Here is an 18,759-nt window from a genome sequence, read left to right on the forward strand (position 1 = left end):
TCCTTTTACAGAAAGCGGTGCACTCAGGCCACTGGCTGTGAAAACAGTGAAAAGAAGGGAAGAGAAGGATTCAGGAGGAAGCAAGGAGGAAACTGCCAACCACGGCGTCATTGTTCTGAAGTCAGCGTGTTGCCCACTGCAACCTCGTTTTCTTGAGATCGAATGCCCATTTCTGAGTTTTGGAACTGAATGACCAACTTTGTGTGTTTGTGTTAACCTGGGAGATTTTGCCTTAACCACATTGTGGGCATTGAGGAGGTAGAAAAAAAGAAATAGACAGTTAAAGGATATTCGCATAAGCCCCGCCTTCACTGGGCAGCTGTCACCGTGCGGTGTCGGAAGCCTGTGGTGGACCAGCCGGCAGGGGCGGGGCAGGTGCTGCTCTTCCTCATGGTCTTGGATGGTGGCTCATTTCTATAAACTTCAAAAAAAAATTACATTGGCAATTGCATCTGTCACTGATGCACTGAAATTCCTTATTTCAGAATATTCATTTCTGCACCTCTGTTGCTCATTGTTCATTCTGGCATGGATTCCTGGGCCTTATTACAATTTATACTTTTTCATCTGGAAAAGGGTTTTTTATTCTCACTCCTTGTCTTGTGTCTCAAAGCCAGTTCCTTACAATTAGTTCCTGCAAATGCTATAATGCCTCTTTGAGAAGCAAGGCTTTGTTATGGGCATTTGGAAACGTTTAATAGATTATGTCTTATTTTCCTTTATCCAAAAACGCCCCTCCCCCAACAATAGATTAAGAGAATAATTTCCCTTTATTAACTTTTTTTCTTTTAATATTTTCCCTTTGCTCATGTGTTACAGGTTTTTATTGTAGACCTGAAAGTCTTGACTAATACGAAATTTCAGTCAGTTGAAATCTTACTTTCAGTGCTATAAAAAGTACTGAGTTCATCTGCTTAACGTCTTAAATACACCTTCTCTCGCTGAGGCCTCTCCCTGGCCCCCTTGTTTAAAATTGGGAGCCCTGCTCCCGTACTCCTTTCCTTGTTTTATTTTTCTCTACAACACTTAATCTAACTCTGTATTTTTAAAATCCCACACCAGTACACACTAAATGCCATGAGAGCAAGGGATTTTGTCTGTTGCATTCTCTTTTCTACAGGCAGAGTGCAGTCAGGATGCTTGATGTGGAGACGGCCAAGCTTGGGCCCCGGGACTTGTTCTCAGCCGCTCATCCATGAGACAGGGAAGGAGGTGGCGGATGTGTGTGTTTGGGGTGGTTTGGGGTACAGGTGAGCACTGGACAGATCTTAGAGGCGGAGTGCCAGTCCCGGGCCCTTTGCACCAAAACACCAGCAGCCACAGTACCCAAGACACTGGGCTGCTGGTTAGACGGGAACAGGTGGAGCCAGAGCATGGGATCAAGCTGAGTTGAGAATAAGGTAGAGACAGGGGTTGGCATGAGGCCTTCACCAAGTTGAGAGTTTCTGTATACAGAGAAGCCTTTTTTCAGTCACCTCTTTTAATAATTCATTGAATCATTTTACCAAGAAGAAGAAACTTCACATTAGCGCCAGGAGAGCAGTAACCATACCTGTTTTTTTCCCTACTGTTGTCCAACACTTTAGCAGAGTTCTGGTTCACATTAGATGCTTGTGAAATTCTAATTGAGTGAGTGAATGAAATCCTGTGTTGAGTGCTACATTTTCAAAGTGCGTATATTTTAAAAAAATTATTGTAGTGTAGTTGATTTACAGTGCTTCAGGCGTACAACAAAGTGATTCAGTTATACATAGCTGCGTATGTATCTGTTCTTTTTTAGATTCTTTCCCATTATAGATTATTACAAGGTACTGAATATAGTTCTCTGGGCTCTGTCTACAGTAGGGCCTGGCTGTTCTTCTGTTTTAAATATAGTGGTGTGTATATGTTAATCTCAAATTCCTAATTTATTCCTCCTCCCCTTTCCCCTTTGGAAACCATAACTTTGTTTTCTGTCAGTGACTCTGTTTCTGTTTTGTAAATAAGTTTGTTTATAACATTTTTTTTAGGTTCCACATATAAGTGATATTTGTCTTTCTCTGACTTACGTCACTCAGTATGATAAATTCTAGATCCATCCATGTTGCTACAAATGGCATTGTTTCATTCTTTTTTATGGCTGAATAATATTTCATTGTATATGTTCATATATTTATACACACACACACACCCCCCACATCTTCTTTACCCATTCATCTGTCAATGAACACTTAGGTTGCTTCCATGTCTTGGCTATTATAAATAGCACTGCTGTGAACACTTGAGTGCATGTATCTTTTTGAATTAGAATTTTCATCTTTTCTGAATATATGCCCAGAAGTGGGATTGCTGGATCAGATGATAACTCTATTTTTAGCTTTTTAAGGAACCTCCACACTGTTCCCTGCAGTGGCTGCGCCAGTTTGCATTCCCATCAACAGTGCAGGAGGGTTTCTTTTTCTCCACACGCGCTCCACGTTTATCACTTGTAGGCTTTTTGATGGTGGCCATTCTGACCAGCGTGAGGTGGTATGTCGCTGTAGTTTTGGTTTGCATTTCTCTAATAACTAGGAACACTGAGCATCTTTTCACGTGCCTTTGGCCATCTGTGTGTCTTCTTTGGAGAAATGTCTATTTAGGTCTTCTGCTCATTTTTTGATAGAGTTGTTTGGTGTTTCTTTGGTTTTGCTTTTTTGTAAGAGCCGCTTTTTGCTGAATGCATTGCTAACGAGGTTTAGTCAGAAAAACCCAAAGCCCATGTCATTATCAGACTGCTCGGATTCCTCTTTCTTTGCTTCCACTTTCTTCTCCTCGGCGTGGCAGCAGTGGTGGAGGGGGCAGGACCTCCCTCTGGGGCGGCACCAGCTGCCGGGGCAGGGCCACCAGCGCCTACGTTGCAGGTGAGGCTCCAGATGCTGACATTGGCCAAAGCCTTTGCTAACGAGCCTGGGCAGAAAGGGTCAACATTTACACCTGCTGCTTAAATGAGGACGTTAGTCTTATCCTCTGTGACTGTCACCTCATCGTCATGCAGGATGAGGGCCAATTAGAGGCAGGCGAGCTCGGGGATGAGTTCTAGGTGGGCACTGCCGGGCGCGGCGCGATGCCAGTTGCCAGATATAGTGACAGCCTCACCCCAGTGCGGCCTTGGCTTCCTCGGAAGGACCAGGCACCTTAGCAGCAGCTGAGGAAAGCATGTTTGTTTGTTTCTTTGTTTTTGATATCAAGCTGTTTTTATATTTTGGAAATTGATATTTTGTCGGTTGCATCGTTTACAAATATTATTTTCCCATTCTGTAGATTGTCTTTTCATTTTATTTATGGTTTCCTTTGCTGTGCAAAAGCTTTTACGTTTAATTAGGTCCCATTTGTTTATTTTTTATTTTATTTCCACTACTCTAGGAGATGGATCCAAAAAAATCTTGCTTCAATTTATGTCAAAGAGTGCTCTGCCTGTGTTTTCCTCGAGTAGTTTTACAGTATCCAGTCTCATATTTAGGTCTCAAAGTGCATATTTTATGCCCGCCCAGTATGTAAAAATCTAGCTAAAACACGATTTTTATCACCATCTTACCTCAATTTTTTTTCTTCACTCAGTTTCTTCATTTTACCAACGTAGGATTTCTTTAAATAAGTTTCCTTGGTAATTTTGAGAGACGATTCAGTTTAAAAGTGCATTGACTATGTAACATTCAAAACTATATGTTTTATATAAAGACATATTCTCTAATTATAGCTGTTGGATTTACCTCACTGTTAATTGTTTCATCTTTAAAAATCTCTATTGTGGGTTGGGGGTGGGGGCAATGAAAAAAATCCTTTGGCAAAGGGTTGGCTCTCTGATTATGTATTTAACCCGAACTACGTAACAAGCTGGGCCTTTCCCCTTGGTTTTCTTAAGTTCCTCACACTATTCCTTTTCAGCTGTTTTACTTCATGCTATGTTCTCAAACTTTCTGTCTCTACTTAGAAGATGGAGGAGAACCTTAAACCACGGTACTATGTTGCGTGTTACTAGTTTACATACGTGTTCCTGAGCCACAGAAAGTTGGTTATGCTGCAACTGAGAAATGAAGTTCAGGCGAGCAGTCACTGTTTGAACACAAGTTACTCTTAACAGCTGGAATATTTAAAACAGTTTTGTTCCCTCCCCACCCCGTGAATTTCATGGACTTGAAAATAATTTTAAATTGGTAGGCGAAATTCATTGCTTAGCTCCTTTGAAATCATCTGGCCTTTTCAAAAAAGAAAGCTTTAATCATACTGTCTTCTTCGGGAAGGCCACTTCCTTGGTGTCAGTTAGGGAGCCGGTGCGTCTGGCCCACCCTGCAGTTTCTTTACGGGTGTAATTAACCTAACTGTCTTCTCAGTGCTTTATGCTAGAAAAATGGAAACTACTTTAAACTTCTGTAGACAGTGATATTTAAAATATGCTTAGCTTGTGAACAAGGTTCAACTTTACTCTAATGCAAAAATCTGCACAACATGATGAGGCACCGTGTGGCATTTTGACTGAATTTTGTGCACTGTATGTAAGTCCTGGAATATGGACAAGAGAAAAAAAAGTCAGATAAAATAGTGAATCGTGCAGATTTCTGTTCTGAGAGAAGCAGCTTCGTGTCGTGAAAAGTGGCTGAGACACCTGGCTCAGTCATCACTGGGCTTAAACCCTGCCTCTGCCGCTGCATAGCTTGTGGCGAGTTGTGTAACCTCCCGAAGGCCATTTTTTAAATAAAATTAGGATAATGAAAGTATGCATTTCATAAGGTTGTGAAGGATTAAATGAAATAATACATGTAAAGCTTGGTGCATTTCCATAATCAGTATATAATACATGCTAGCTACAAAATATATATGTATAATATTTATTATACATAACATATATCGTATGTATATGGTGTGAGTGTGTGTGTGTGTGTGTGTATAGTGTGTACTGTAATTGGCATTGGCCCCAGGCCGTTTTGAAGGTGTCTGATAACATTACTGTCTCAAGCCTCCTAGACAGATACTCATGTTATTTAAGTGAGTAGAATCAGCAGATTACACATTAGTAGATATTTTTCATTGCTCCTAAAATCTTACAAAGTGAAATTATATTAACATGTCATATGAACTCCCTGTTACCCTTTTGGGTGTTTTGCATCTGACCAGCATCATTTCATTTTCAGTAAAAGTGAGATATCTTTTCTAGACACACAATCCAACTAATGCAAATTATTTCACTGCATCATTCTGCGTGCGACGTGCACGTTGTGTATACCACCTGCACACCCCTGGTCAGCTTGAAAATTAGTTTTCACAGTGTTAATTGCTCTCTGTTGTTGCAGGTAGGAATATGTCCTTGATTCAGTTCTTCTCATCGTAGGAAACATTAAATTCTCACTTGCTTTATAGAAATGGTCTGGGAATATGTAGTATCTAGTAAAACTGCATTTCTGTAAGTCACACTCGGTATAACAGTAGTAACCCCTAGGTCGTCCAACTTGAAAAAGGAAAAAAAAATCTGCTCTTAAAATAATGTTGAAAACTCTACTTTATTTATGTTGGCCTTCACTCAGCAGATTTTTTTAATAAGCCTGGTTGTAATCTTTTCACTGCTCATGGCAAATGAAACGCCACAGTTTAGGAAAGGCGTGAGAATGGGTGGGGGTGGGGGGAGTGGCTTCAGGAGTGTGCCTCTAGACACGACAGCGGAAATTGTCTGACAATCTGATGTCAAGATTAGAAAAAACTTATGACAGTGCCACACAGTACTTCAGTGATGGATATTCACAGTTATATCCTTGTCATCAAGAAGTGCCAAGTAACGTTCAGCGTTGTAGAAAGCGAGATAGCGTATAATTTCCTAGCAATTTCAACTGAGAGCACCAGACCAGGCATATAGTGTCATGTAGTGGAAATAGCGTGCTGACCGTCACATCATGACCAGGCTGCTTTTTTGTTCGGTTTCCATTGGCCCATCTCTTATCTTTGTGAGGTCAAAAGAAACTGTATAGTTAAAGGGTCTTAAAATTCTCCACAGATGAAAGTGGTTGGTAGAAACAAACCACTTTTTTCTTTGTTGACACTGATTATGATGAAGACGACCGTCAGTCAGGCGTTTGGTTAGCGCAGGTGTTCTCGAGTCGGCACTGCTGCCGCTTGGAGCTGGATGGTTCTTGGCTGTGGGGCCGTGGCCTGTGCGCTGTGGGGCGTTCAGCAGCGTCCTCGCCTTTACTCACTAGACACCAGCAGCGCTAGACGTTGCCAGATATCCCCTGAGAGCCAAAAAAATTGCCACAGGTTGAGAACCACTGAGTTAGTGTAAGTGCATTTAAGTTTGATATGAATTTATATTTAAATATAATTTAAATTTAAATTAGATATGAACCAAAATGCATTGTTGATATCCTTTTAGCTGTTTGGGGAACGTTCAGTTACCGTCATCGCTGGTTGGCCATTTGGTGCAGTCTGCTCTCACTTTTTTATTGCTGTAGAATGGAGGAGAACTTGTTTCGCATGGTCCATATGGTGACTTTGAACTACGGAGAAAGATTTCGCAGACTCGCAGGGAAGTATGCATCGTTGCTTTAGCTTCACATTGTAGAAGCTTCTAGACTTTCTGGTGGTCCACATAATTCCCAGCAGAGTGCCAAGCGCTGGTTGAAGAGGGGAGTGTTTGCAGCCTGTCTGGTTTGTCCCTGGTGCCCCCAAAGGGCTGGCGCTCTTGAGTGCAATCTCTCTGGGTTTGCAGAACTGCGTGAACACAGTGCGGCGGCGGGGAGCTCGGGAGAATCCACAAGGGGGATGAACGTTGCCAGCCGTTGCCGCCCCGACCAGAGAGGGCGCGCCGGCCTTGGCTTCTCACCGGCTCCTCTTACTCCTCGTTCCATTAGGCGTTTGATCGTTTTCATACTGGTTTTGCAGGGGTGTGAACCAGGCCAGAGGATGGGCAGAAGCAGCAGAGGAGGCTGGGGCTATGGGGATGCTTTGAGAGAGTTCTACGTCGGCCCAGGAGTGAGGACCGAGTGTGAGAGGTGCCTGGGAGCTCAGAGGAGATTGGAGGGGTTGCTGTGCAGGGGACGTGTCACTCATTCTTGTGCTGAGGCCTTCCACGTGCCAGGTCCTGAGCAGAGAGCTTTATACACACGGCTTCATTGACTCCTCCCACCAGTTTGCTGAGGCACGTCCTGTTTCTCTTACCACCCCCCCCACCCCCCACCCCCCGTTCTTGTCACGCCTGGAAGGCAGATTTGCAGTCGGGAGACGGTGCGTTGTGTGGCGAAAGATTTTAAAAGATTTATTTAAAATGGAAGGAAAAGTATTACCCCCAAGAAAGGGAAGAAAAGAAGTGGTGGTTTTGTCTCTCCTTTCTCTTACACCCTCCCTTAGAGGTGGTCCCTTGACGGATGGCTCTTGTCCCTGGAGTGCTTAGTCACGTCTGGCCCTTTGCACGTGTCCTTGCCCGTGGTGCACACAGAAAACCCATGGGGGGGACCCTAAACTGCAGTGTTATATATAGTACAATGAATGTTGGTCATCTCTGATTAAGTCCTTTCTGCTACTGCACAGTCATGGCTGTCAGGTTTGAACCAGTATTTTTGTTTATTTTTTTGCTGGCACGCGTTTAGGAGAAGTAAAGCCCCTTTATGCTGGAGGCGGGTGTAACACCATCTTCCAGACCCTCCTCCCTCTCCTCCACCCATCTGCCTGGTGCCCCCACCTATCTAACTCCCTAACATTTACGTTTATTCCACAGACGAGGAAGCCAAGGCTTCACAAGGGTGGCCCACTTGCCCAAAGGCTCACAGCTCCTGACTGGTAGAAACAGGACACACTCAGGCTGGTCCAGGTCTGGAGCCCACAGCCATAGCAGCATCATTCAGTTCAAACCCTGCTAGAAATTACATTCCTTGTTTGCTGGATTGAGAGGCAAAACATAGTAGAAGCTTATCTTTTATCCTGATAAAACAAGTAGAAATGAAAGTACTTCGGACCGCCGAGGAGGCAGGGTGCTCCCTGGCCTCCTGAGCGCCCGCGACTCCTGGCAGGAGCCCGCTCTCTGCTTCCTTCCTCCCAGGGGTGTGCGTGGCTTCGTGGTCTGGGTCGGTAGCTTGTTAGTCCAGTGGATATTTAGGCAGATTGTTTTCACTTTTTAAAGATAGATATTTTTAAGGCTGGAAAGGTAACTACATGCCCTGTAGCTGTTGATTTATGGTAAGATAAATGTATAAGTCGCCCAGACATAGCTCAGATCACTGTTCCTGCCCACTGCCATTTGCTTAAATAAATCTCTGGATTGCTCTTTTCTTAGAGGATGACTTCAGGTGATCCCAGTTGTTGAGCAATAGACTAGTAGCCCTCGAGTTTTATAGGATGTTTAATGATAAATAAATTCCTGTCTCTGCTAGTTAAGCAAAGTCCACTGAACCGTCAGCTCTGGGATCTGGTCGTAGTGGCTCAGCTCATCCCCATCCACAGCTATTCCTTAAAAAAGTTTTATCTTTTAAAGCTCTTGCTTGCAAGTTGTCACATTCCTCCAAAGTTTTCACTTTTCTTTATGATTAAGGAGTTTGTGAGAATCAGAATGTCAGGTCAAGAAAATCTCTTACTCTAGGAGAGTGCAGTGCTAATGGTGGTCAAAAGGCCAGATGGAAATGAACGATACAAGCTTCTAGTAGTTGAGTTTTTTGTGTTTGACTATGATGACAATTTTGAGGAAGGAACAGTATTTTAAAGGGCCTAAAACCAAACTAAAGTAATACATTGTGATTTTAAAAATTGACAGACTGATTTAAAAAAAAAAAGCCGCTTTTTTGAGATAGAGTTCAGATACCAAGCAATTTACCCATTTAAAGTAGACAGGCTGACTTCTGAGATGGAAAAACTTTGAATTGTTTCAATACCATCCCATAGAACTCTGAATTAGACAATGATTTTTGACAGAGGAACTTTTTTTCTCTTTGAAAGTGCTTAAGGTTTTGGCGGCCTTTAAGAAGACTGTCTACCTCAAATTTGCAGCCATTTAAACTTTCTACCAAATTGTGTAACACGCTGAAGTGGTGACTGGTCATGTAAATAGATGTGGTTGACTGCTGGTTTAGCAAATTGAGCTAGAAGAGCAAGGGTCATTGATGAGTAAGCTCCCATGCAAATACGTACCTTCCTCCAACATTTACCAGTTGAAGACTTGGGTGTGCTCACAGCTGTCTGTGAAGGAATGCGAGGTGAGCGAAGGGTAAAGATGACTCACGCGTCCTTCCAGAAATGGGAAAGCCTGCACTTGGTGTAATCAGATTTGTTAGAAAAAGAAGTTGGTGCCTGATGAAGTTATTAGTGAAACTTTGTCTAGTCCTTAGAAGGAAAAAAATCCTTTAAAAGGATATACAGTATTCATAATATGGCTCTTTAAACAAATGAACTCATTTACAAAACAGGAACAGACTCACAGATATAAAAAACAAACGTATGGTTACCAGGGGGAAAAGGGGATGGGAAGGGATAAATTGGAAGTTCAAGATTAGCAGACTAACTACTATATATAAAACAGATAAATAACAAGTTTCTACTGCATAGCACAAGAAAGTATACTCAATATCTTGTAGTCACTTATAATAAGAATATATGTATGACTGAAACATTATGCTGTACACCATAAATTGATATAACATTGTAAACTTACTATACATCAATAAAAATAAATAAAAAATTTTAAGTGAAACAAAAAAATAATATGGCTCTTTAAAAGTAAGTTTTTACATGCTTAATATTTGTAAAAGCAGCCTGTATTGAAACTTTCTTTTTAATTTGCTATTTCTGTGGTATAAAATAGGTATTTAGGAACTTTGATTTTTTAAATTATTTGATTTTGGGGGGGGAAGGTAATTAGGTTTGTTTAGTTTTAGAGGAGGGACCGAGGTACCAGGGGCTGAACCCAGGACCTTGTGCATGCTAAGCGCGCCCTCTGCCACCTGAGCTAGAGTTTCCCCTAGGAGCTTTGATTTTGACTTAACATAATTCCTACCCTTTGACCATTGCTTGGGAATGATGAGATTGCAGAATGAGGGCTGCCTGTGGTACAATGGCTCTTTATGTGGGTGAGGATTGAAGGAAGCAGCGTCTCATGCTGGAATATTGAATAAAATCTGTTGTTTCTGTGTGTGAGTGCTGAAATTCGCAGTTGAGAAATGTACTTACTGCGTTCTGTTAATAGACCTTTATACATTGGTTGTTTTGGAACTAAACTTACACATCTCATGTAAATGGTCATTTTGAGAATGAGGCCTAATTTGAGACTGGGAGTTAGGCTATACTGTGAGTTGTGAATAAGATACAGACTGTTTCCAGGAGTCTAAAATTTTGTCTGTTAGACACAGATTCAAAACAGCTCCTGCAAGGACTTCCTGCCTGTGGAACTTCCAATTTTTCTAGAGAAACCTCAAGGCTGGAATTTTATGTAAAATTTCTCAATAACTGCAACTAATTAAAAAAGGTTGCTTTGTTTTGTGCATGTGCACGCTGGCCTGGGCAGCGTAGGGCACGCCTCTGCCCTCAGTGGAAAGAGCATGAATACCTGCTACACAGACTGGAAGTGGTCAGGCCTGGAGCGCATACAGGTGCCAACGATCTGCAGCAGGGGCCACGAGGGGCGTCCACAGAGCAGGAGGGACACTGATCTGGGCCCTGAAGGTGGGACTTAGCCGTGGTCAGCGAGGGATGTGTGTCCTGCCCGGGTGGGGAAAGCGCAGGGAGAAGACTGCTGCAAGCGCGGGTAGTTCAGCGGGCCACGAGTCTCAGGCCCTGGACATGTAAAGGATAAAGCAAAGCTCTTCCCGTGATCTGCATACGCCACCTCCCCAGCTGAAGACAACAGCAAGAAAAAACAACCCTCCGCAGATGAACCATGCGCTTTTCTGTCATGGAGCCGCTACTTGGTCTGCTGTTCTGTAGGGAGTCACCCGTTTTTCATCTGAGGAGTCACTGAATTGAAAAGAAAACTTTCACACATCTTTTTTTTTTGCTTTATGAGAGGAAGGTAATTAGGGTTATTTATGTATTTCTATTTGGAGGAGGCACTGGGGATTGAACCCAGGACCTCGTGCCCGCTAAGCACGCGCTCTGCCACTTGAGCTGTACCCTCCCCCCAACATCTTTAAGTGAAGAAGATATTGGCTCAGTATGGGAAGAATTTAAGTCTTTTGTCCCTTAAACTTTGTTTCTCCTTGACTATACTTTCGTATTTTAGAATCGCCTTTATATTTCTCAGAGTAATTTCTGGGGTGTGGTTGGATGGCTCAGATAAAGGCTATTAAATTGATTCTTTCACCTTCCCAGAGTTAAAGTTTATTGTCCTTCCCTTTAAGCAACAGATTTCTGATTTAAGGTGACACCATTATGATATCCACACAGTTGTGTTGTATTAAATGAGACTGTCCTTCGAAGTACGAAAGAGAATCAGACACAACTAAGAATTACATGTACAGTGAATAGTCTGTACTTAGTCTGTGCATGTACATTCCAGTCTGGGTTGTCCATTAACTTGCTCAGTGACGTGGCAAATCACTTACCTTGAACGACTTGCTTTGCTATTCACCTGTTAGATGTAACCTGGCTGAATACTTAATAGGGCAAGGTTTGGAGTACAGAGACAAAAATACTATTCTTCCTCAGAGCATACTGTGTCTGATTTGTTCACCTTGCATCTTTACACATAACAGGCACTCAAATATTTTGTTGGTTAAAACTAATGTAGAAGAGAAATCTTTTTTTTTTTTTTTCCTTCTGTATGGTGTTAGGAGAGGCAGGAGGTATATGTTTTCAGAGATTGTTTTTATGAGAATTTGTGTGGAAGAAAAAAACCAAACCACTCATTAAGAGGGAAAAAACACAGATACAAGACAAAAAACTGGCAAAAAATGAGAAGTTTTCTTAATTTCTATTTCTGATATTTTTGTTGTTCATGTATAGAAATTCAACAGATTTCTGCATGTTAATTTTGGATCTGGTAACTTTACCGATGTTATTGATGAGTTCTTGTATTTTTTTGGTGATCTCTTATAGGATTTTCTATGTATAGTATCATGTCATCAGCAAACAGTAGCAGTTTTACTTTTTTCTTTCCAGTCTGGATTCCTTTTATTTCCTTATTCTTGTCTAATTGCTGTGGCTAAGGCTTCAAGTATTATGTTGAATAAAAGCGGTGAGAGTAGGCATCCTTGCCTTGTTCCTGATCTTAGAGGAAATGTTTTCAGCTTTTCACGGTTGAGCATGATGTTAGCTGTGAGCTTGTCATACATGACCTGTATGTATTATGTTGAGTTCTGTTCCCTCTATACCCACTTTGTTAAGAGTTTTTATCAAAGGTGCATGTAGGCAGCCTGAGGAAAAAGGATTCAGTGCATATGGAGGAATAGACATAGTATCTTTTGCACCAGGCTTCTCCCCTGAAACGATGCAAACAAGAAAACAAAGAAGCAACAGCTTTAGTACTCAGAAACAAACAGAAAACTATAAACTTAGAATTCTATACCACTGAAAATATCTCCCAAAAATGAAGGTGAAATAGGAACATTTTAAACATTTTCAGACGTACAAAAGCCAAAAGAATTCATCACCAGGTGGACGGGCTTTCAGGTACCCTATTTGATTGGACAGAGATGATCTGACTGTAAATAGGCAGACTTTCGCTGGGCCAGTCAGAGTGTCTTTCAGGAACGTGGAACCTGGACCATGAAAATCACATAAATATATGAAGTTGGGGCCTACGTGTGGTAAGCCAGGGAGGCTGAATAACACAAGGTTGTGAGCAGAGAAAGAATAGTCCGTGACGTGAGACCTAGCAGTGAGGCCAGAAATCTCCCTTGGTTTCTGGAGCTCTTACAATTCCCCATTCTAATCTTTCCTGAGACTGAGTTACAGCCCTGCATGTGGTTTCTTTGTGAGAAACCATTTCATCTTTAGAATAAACTTAATCTGTTTAAGCTAGCCCTATATGTTCTTGGATACTTGTCGCCCCCCACCCCCCAAAAAGAGTCGTTTGCAAATTTTCTTTCTTGTTTATTTTAGTGTAGATATGCTGAGGTTGTCACACCATGAGGATTTAGCATTTCTAGGCCCGTCACCTTTGGGTTATTCAGAATGTTTTCTCAGGGAACTTTAAGGCCTTGGGTTTCTGTTGAGTTGTGGTAGAAAAATATGCTATGTCTTTTAAAGTTAGTTCCTTTTCTCATTATGAAGGGGCAAAGCCCACCAGCAAGACCTCCCAGGCAGGGCCATTGCCCTCCCGCTTTTGCACTTCTATAAAAGGGCTTGCTTCTAGGAAAACGAAACATACCCCTAAGATTCCATTGGTTCCCAAAACCTCACTCCTGATTGGTCCATTTCTAACACCTCATTTTGCATATGGCGCAAACTTAATAAAAACCTAAAACCCTGTAAAAGCCTGTGTAAGCCTGCAGTCAAGGTCCAGAGCTTGGAGTGTTAACTTCTCTGAGCCCTCCGGCATAATAAACCTGAGTTCTCCAACCCTCCGAGTGCTGCTTGGTCTCTCGACGGGATTCAGGTTTCTGTAACAATTATTTATAGTGCCCAGGCAGCCAGAAATTGCTGAAGAAATGAAGAAAACAGTGGCAAGTGTCTCTCAATGTTGGTGTAAGAGTTCAGGAACAGTTAGGGTTTATGTATGCAATTTTTGCTTTTCTAGTTTTCTCTACAAAATACCCCTATGTTCTGACTATTATTAGATAGCATTTTTTATTTTGCTCTTTAATTGATCACTAGTCTTTTTATAAGCCTTTTTAATCTTTGAATCACTAATATTTTAAAAACAGTACTAATGTGATAGATTCCAGCCTCTGAGTCCATATCAAATGATTCTTTTAAACAAAATTTTGATTCCTATTTGTCTGTATCTCTATAATCTTTTTTTTTTTTTAACTTTTATTTAGTTCAGCAAGATCCTAAGCATGCTTTTGACCAAGTATTTTGCTGGTAAATCTCTTAAATTGACTAGACACAGATTTAGAATCTCAGACAATTCTTTTAATAGTTGCCTTTTTAAAAATTCCTCAGTGTTCTTGTTTCTAACAGCGAATCTTGTGATTCTTTGTATTTTTTCTTCCTTTCTGGGTGAAGTAACAAGAGTATTAAAGTCTTTTATGAAGGTTATGGTGATCTAAATACTCTTCAGGGGTGCTTTGACCTACTTAGAATGCTTCTTTGTGTTGGAGAGCATGTTTATCCCCAGGGTAGCTCTGCTACAGAATTGCCCCGTGTGAATACATTGAAACTTCCCTCTTGCAAGGCCTTTTATTACACAAACACAATGAAGCAGCATGCTGCCAAAAACAAGTGAGGAAGATTGCATTGTGCTTGACTTCCTTGCATTAAGAAGTTTTATTCATCCCAGTTCTACAGACTGTTTAACAATAATATTTTGAATAAGGATTTTTGCAGCACAGTTGCTTGCATGTGCTCATTCTCAATATGTTTGCTGTGTTAGCAGATAGAGACCCCTTAATTAGGAGGCCCACCGAAGTGTGGGTCCTTGCCCCCAGCTGTGAAAGAATTTGGAGCAGAGGCAGTGGGACAAAGTGAAAAAGCTGCTTTATTTCTCAAAAGAGGGAAAGGGAAGAAAGGCGCTCAAGCGAGGAAAAGGAGCTTGAGTGGGGAGCTGTCAGCCAAGATGACCAGTCAAGACCGCTCCAGCCCAGGTCAGGCCATGTGGACTTGTATGGGAGGCTTCCGGGTGTGTTGGAGCCAATCAGTCCTTGTACAGGCTCTTCCAGTTGTTGTCATAGCAATCATCAACTGCCATGGCGCTGGTGGGTGTGTCACTTAGCAGCTAATACATTACAGTGAGCATATAATGAAGCTCAAGGCCCATTGGAAGTCACATCCTCCACCATCTTGGGCTTAGTTGGTTCTAATCAGTTTTTGTTTCTTTTCTTTGCAGCTGCCTCCTGAGACTTAGATGAGAGTAATTGGTTTCTGTTTGAGGGGGAGGCAAGGGTATGATCCTGTGGGCAACAGCCTTGATAACATGCAGTTATAAACGAGAGGCAGGGTTTGGGGGGCACCACACAGGTTTCTACTTGGTATCATGTTGAGAAACATCTTTATGCATTTTGTTTAATAGGACATTATACATATACAGAAAAATTTACTTTATACTTAGAGCTTTTTTTTTTTTAAGGCATATGGTACTATGCCTAAAATTGCCACTTTTAAGAGCACAGTAGTGAAATCCTCCTGGATATTTAAAAATAAACTATCAAGATAGTAGTATTTAACTTATAGTATATATTTTTAAATGTATACAGTAAACACTTTAAATGTTTGCACTTATTAATAATGGATTTTTGTGATTGACAGCAGAATATCTATGTCATTCACTCTCTTTAGGATCAGGTCATTTGCAGTAGACTTTTCCCTCTGATCATTTTGTTTGTTTAAATGCAAGTAGATAGCTACCTAGAAATTAGAAAAAAGAGTCACTTAAAATAGTAAAATACGCAGGGCATATTCCTTTTGGTCATTTATCAGGATTTGAATTTGCAGATAGGTGATGTTTGTGAATATACAGTGTGATGAATGGAGAGGTGTTTTTAAGTACCTTTGGCCTCTAGGAGGCAGCATGATCTAGTTTAAAATTTCTGGGTCCTGAACAAGGAAAGCTGGTCTTCTGTCATGTGAAGAACTTTCCTGTATGAAAATATTTGCCCTCTGAATCATAAAGTTACACTGGGAATGAATAAAATAACAGCTGGTAGTCAGAATCCTAGAGAAGGAGATTTTGTGATTGTGCCATTCTCTTTATGGATACTTGAAAAGGAAAAGGAATGACTGTGAGTGCCGTGGCAGTAGCTTAATGAGTGAGGAAGTAAAGGAATTAATACTTTTAGTGCATGGGTACTTTTCCATTTGCAGACTGCAGTTCTCTTGTGTAAAACTGCTCTGTGAGCGTTACTGACACGCACAGTCAGTTCAGGGCTCTTTTATTTCTAGCTGGTGTTTTTGCTCAAGTACTATGTTAATCAAATTATATTTAAGTTAGCAGACGTTATGGCTCTCCTACGTTAGCAAATGTAGCTGTCCTGCAGCTATTATTAAAAGCAGTCTAAAAATTGGTCGAAATTCAGGAGATATATTATGCCAGTTTCTTCACTGTAATTGGGTACTTTTGCATGTAATGCAAATGTACTCATGGCATGTGTTGCCATTGCTGGTTTAAGGAGAACAGGGAATGTGAATGTGTACATGAGGACAATGTGTGAGCTTCAGTCCATTGTGGCCTCTGTTTTCCTTCCTTTTCCTGTTTTCATGGCACCTGAATAATGGCTATTTAGTGACTTGGCTGAGAGTATTATGGTAAAAGGATAATGCCCCTTAAGTCTCCTGGAATTTCCACTTTTAGGAGAATTTGTTTTGCTCAAAACTCAAAGGTAGATTCAGAAGTCAAAGGGACTCGTAGGAGAATTTATTTGTAGCCTTATTTGTAAGATGGATATCGTTACTGTCATCCATTTAATTTTGGATCTGTTTCAACCAAAACCTCATAAAGTTCAGTCATGCGCTTTTATCTTTGAATGTGCTTAATTCAGAAAGAATTAACCAAAGTAATCAAAAGTTACACTGAAAGAACCGATAAATGTTGAGGAAGATTAGAATGCTGTGTATTCTAAAGAAGTCCACTAGTTTGTTTTCCACAAAGGGATGCATCCTTTAAAATGGAAGTCTCTGTGAAAAAATAATCTGACATTTTCTTGTTCGAATAGTCTGAGACTTCGCCTCCCTTTTGTGTTTGAGACACAAAGGCCTTCAGTCAGCTAATGAGCCGGGCTTCTTTTGCTTTACAAAATAAATAAATAAATGTTCAGTGTTTCTACATTGACAGGGTGATATTTGGGACAAAATGGAAATGGAGCTTGTATAACCTATTCTGAATTCTGTAATGAGCAGGCATGTACTTGATGAAGGAATTCAGTTATTTGCAAACCTTAAGATTTTAAAAAAGCAAAACAGGACTTCTCCCCTTTTCATGTATTCTACATTGTTATCAGAAAGTTACTTTTAGCTGAACATGTAATTTCTATCAAGAAAAACTGTCATTTTAAAAAGTATTCTATTTCAGCATTGCTTATGGATTTTTTGGTTTGTTTTGAGGTGGGAAGCCCCATGAAAAAGATGGCAGGACCCCCAGGCAGGGCCGCTACTCTCCTGCCAGCACCACTTTGTTCCCTGGCCCAGCGGCATTATCTCGCTTTTTAACTCTGAAATGGCATACTTCTAGGAAAGTGGAACTTATCCCTAAGATTCAGTTGGTTCCCTGAGCTAACTCGTATTTGGTCCATTTGTAGTTCCTCATTTTATGGAGCTAACTCCTGATTGGTCCATTTGTATCACTCCTGATTGGTCCGTTTGTATCACTCCTGATTGGTCCATTTCTACAAAGCTCGTTCCTAATTAGTCAACTTTGTTACACCTTATTTGCATATGATGTTGCAAAGTGTAGACTGGCAGACTATAAAAGCCTGTGTAAACCTACAGACGGGGTCCAGAGCTTGGAGTGTTAACTCCTCTGGGCCTGCTGGCGTAATAAACTTGAATTCTCCAGCCCTCTGAGTGCTGCTTGGTTTCTCACATGGATCCAGGTTGCTGTCACAACTGAGCTGTAACACACTTTGCTGCAAAGTTTGGTTTTGGATTTTTAAAAATTGCAGTATATAGTTGATTTACAATATTATGTTACTTTCAGGTGTATAGCATAGTGATTAATTTTTTTTTCTGTTTATATTCTGTTATAGGTTATTACAAAGTAGTGAATATAGTTCCCTGTGCTGTACAGTAAATTCTTGTTGCTTATCTATTTTATATATGATAGTTTATATCTGTCAACCCCATATTCCTAATTTGCCCTTTTCTCCCTCCCTCTCCCCTTCAATATCCATAAGTTTTGTTTGTTTGTTTGTTTTAACTAGAAATCAGAGTTACAGGAAAGAGAACTATTGTGAGATATTTCATCTCTTAGCCAAAGTGTGTCTAGGGTTATTTTTGTCCATTAACTTAATTCAGTACCACCACAACCAGAATAATAATGCTTAAAGGTGTTATGATCCTCTTAACGTGGGGTACTGCAGTAATTAGATGACTTTTCTTATCACTTAAAACTGTTACCATTTTGGAACTAGTCTATCCAATGCCACAAGCATACATCACAACTATACTATAGTGTGTATAGAGTATAGAGGGAAGTTTCTAGCATCGAATTGCTAGGGTCTTTTGCAAGAAAAGACAGCCTTGCTTGATCTATCAAATTAAAATGGAATAAAATGCACTGTTAGAGCATTTGATGAACTTTGTGATGTCTTCTGAGGACCCAGACCTCAAGGGTTGAGTTTTGTGGGTATGTGTTTATGTGTGAGTGTGCTGGGCTATTTCATTAAACATAGCCTATTAGGCACTATTAAAAAATGTTACGTTGTTATTTGTGCCCAAAACAGCATGTAGCTTATACAAATAGAATGCAAATTTCGAGGAAACCAGAGCCCTGGGGTTGAGCGGGACCTTGGGAGAGTGTGTGGTGTTTCCATCCGCCAGCTCTGTTCTCAGGAGCTGGGGTGAATTGTTCTGCTATTGAAATTAAATAACTAAATTGTTAATAATTAAATTCAATAATGACAGGATTGCTTTCCTTTTTGTTAATTAGACAATTAATACGATTTCCTCATTAAAATTTTTTTTTCACTCAGTTTCTTTTTTAAACCTTTATCATTTCCTGCCATTTGTCTGCTTGGGAGCACT

General features: G+C 40.8%; 1 protein-coding gene and 2 pseudogenes across 3 annotated transcripts in view; 2 read left to right on the top strand and 1 right to left on the bottom strand.

Annotated features, from left to right (window-relative positions):
* The window catches only part of FGD4 (FYVE, RhoGEF and PH domain containing 4), a 169,141-nt gene that overhangs the window by 13,801 nt on the left and 136,581 nt on the right, over positions 1–18,759 (top strand). The gene's annotated exons all lie outside the window — the stretch shown is intronic.
* Positions 1–18,759, top strand: part of LOC141575887 (pancreatic progenitor cell differentiation and proliferation factor pseudogene) — a 36,339-nt pseudogene that overhangs the window by 3,267 nt on the left and 14,313 nt on the right.
* LOC141575882 (large ribosomal subunit protein P1 pseudogene) lies at positions 2,718–3,585 on the bottom strand (annotated as a pseudogene).

Source organism: Camelus bactrianus, chromosome 34, assembly GCF_048773025.1.
Source record: "Camelus bactrianus isolate YW-2024 breed Bactrian camel chromosome 34, ASM4877302v1, whole genome shotgun sequence".
In the NCBI taxonomy this organism is placed as follows: domain Eukaryota; kingdom Metazoa; phylum Chordata; class Mammalia; order Artiodactyla; family Camelidae; genus Camelus; species Camelus bactrianus.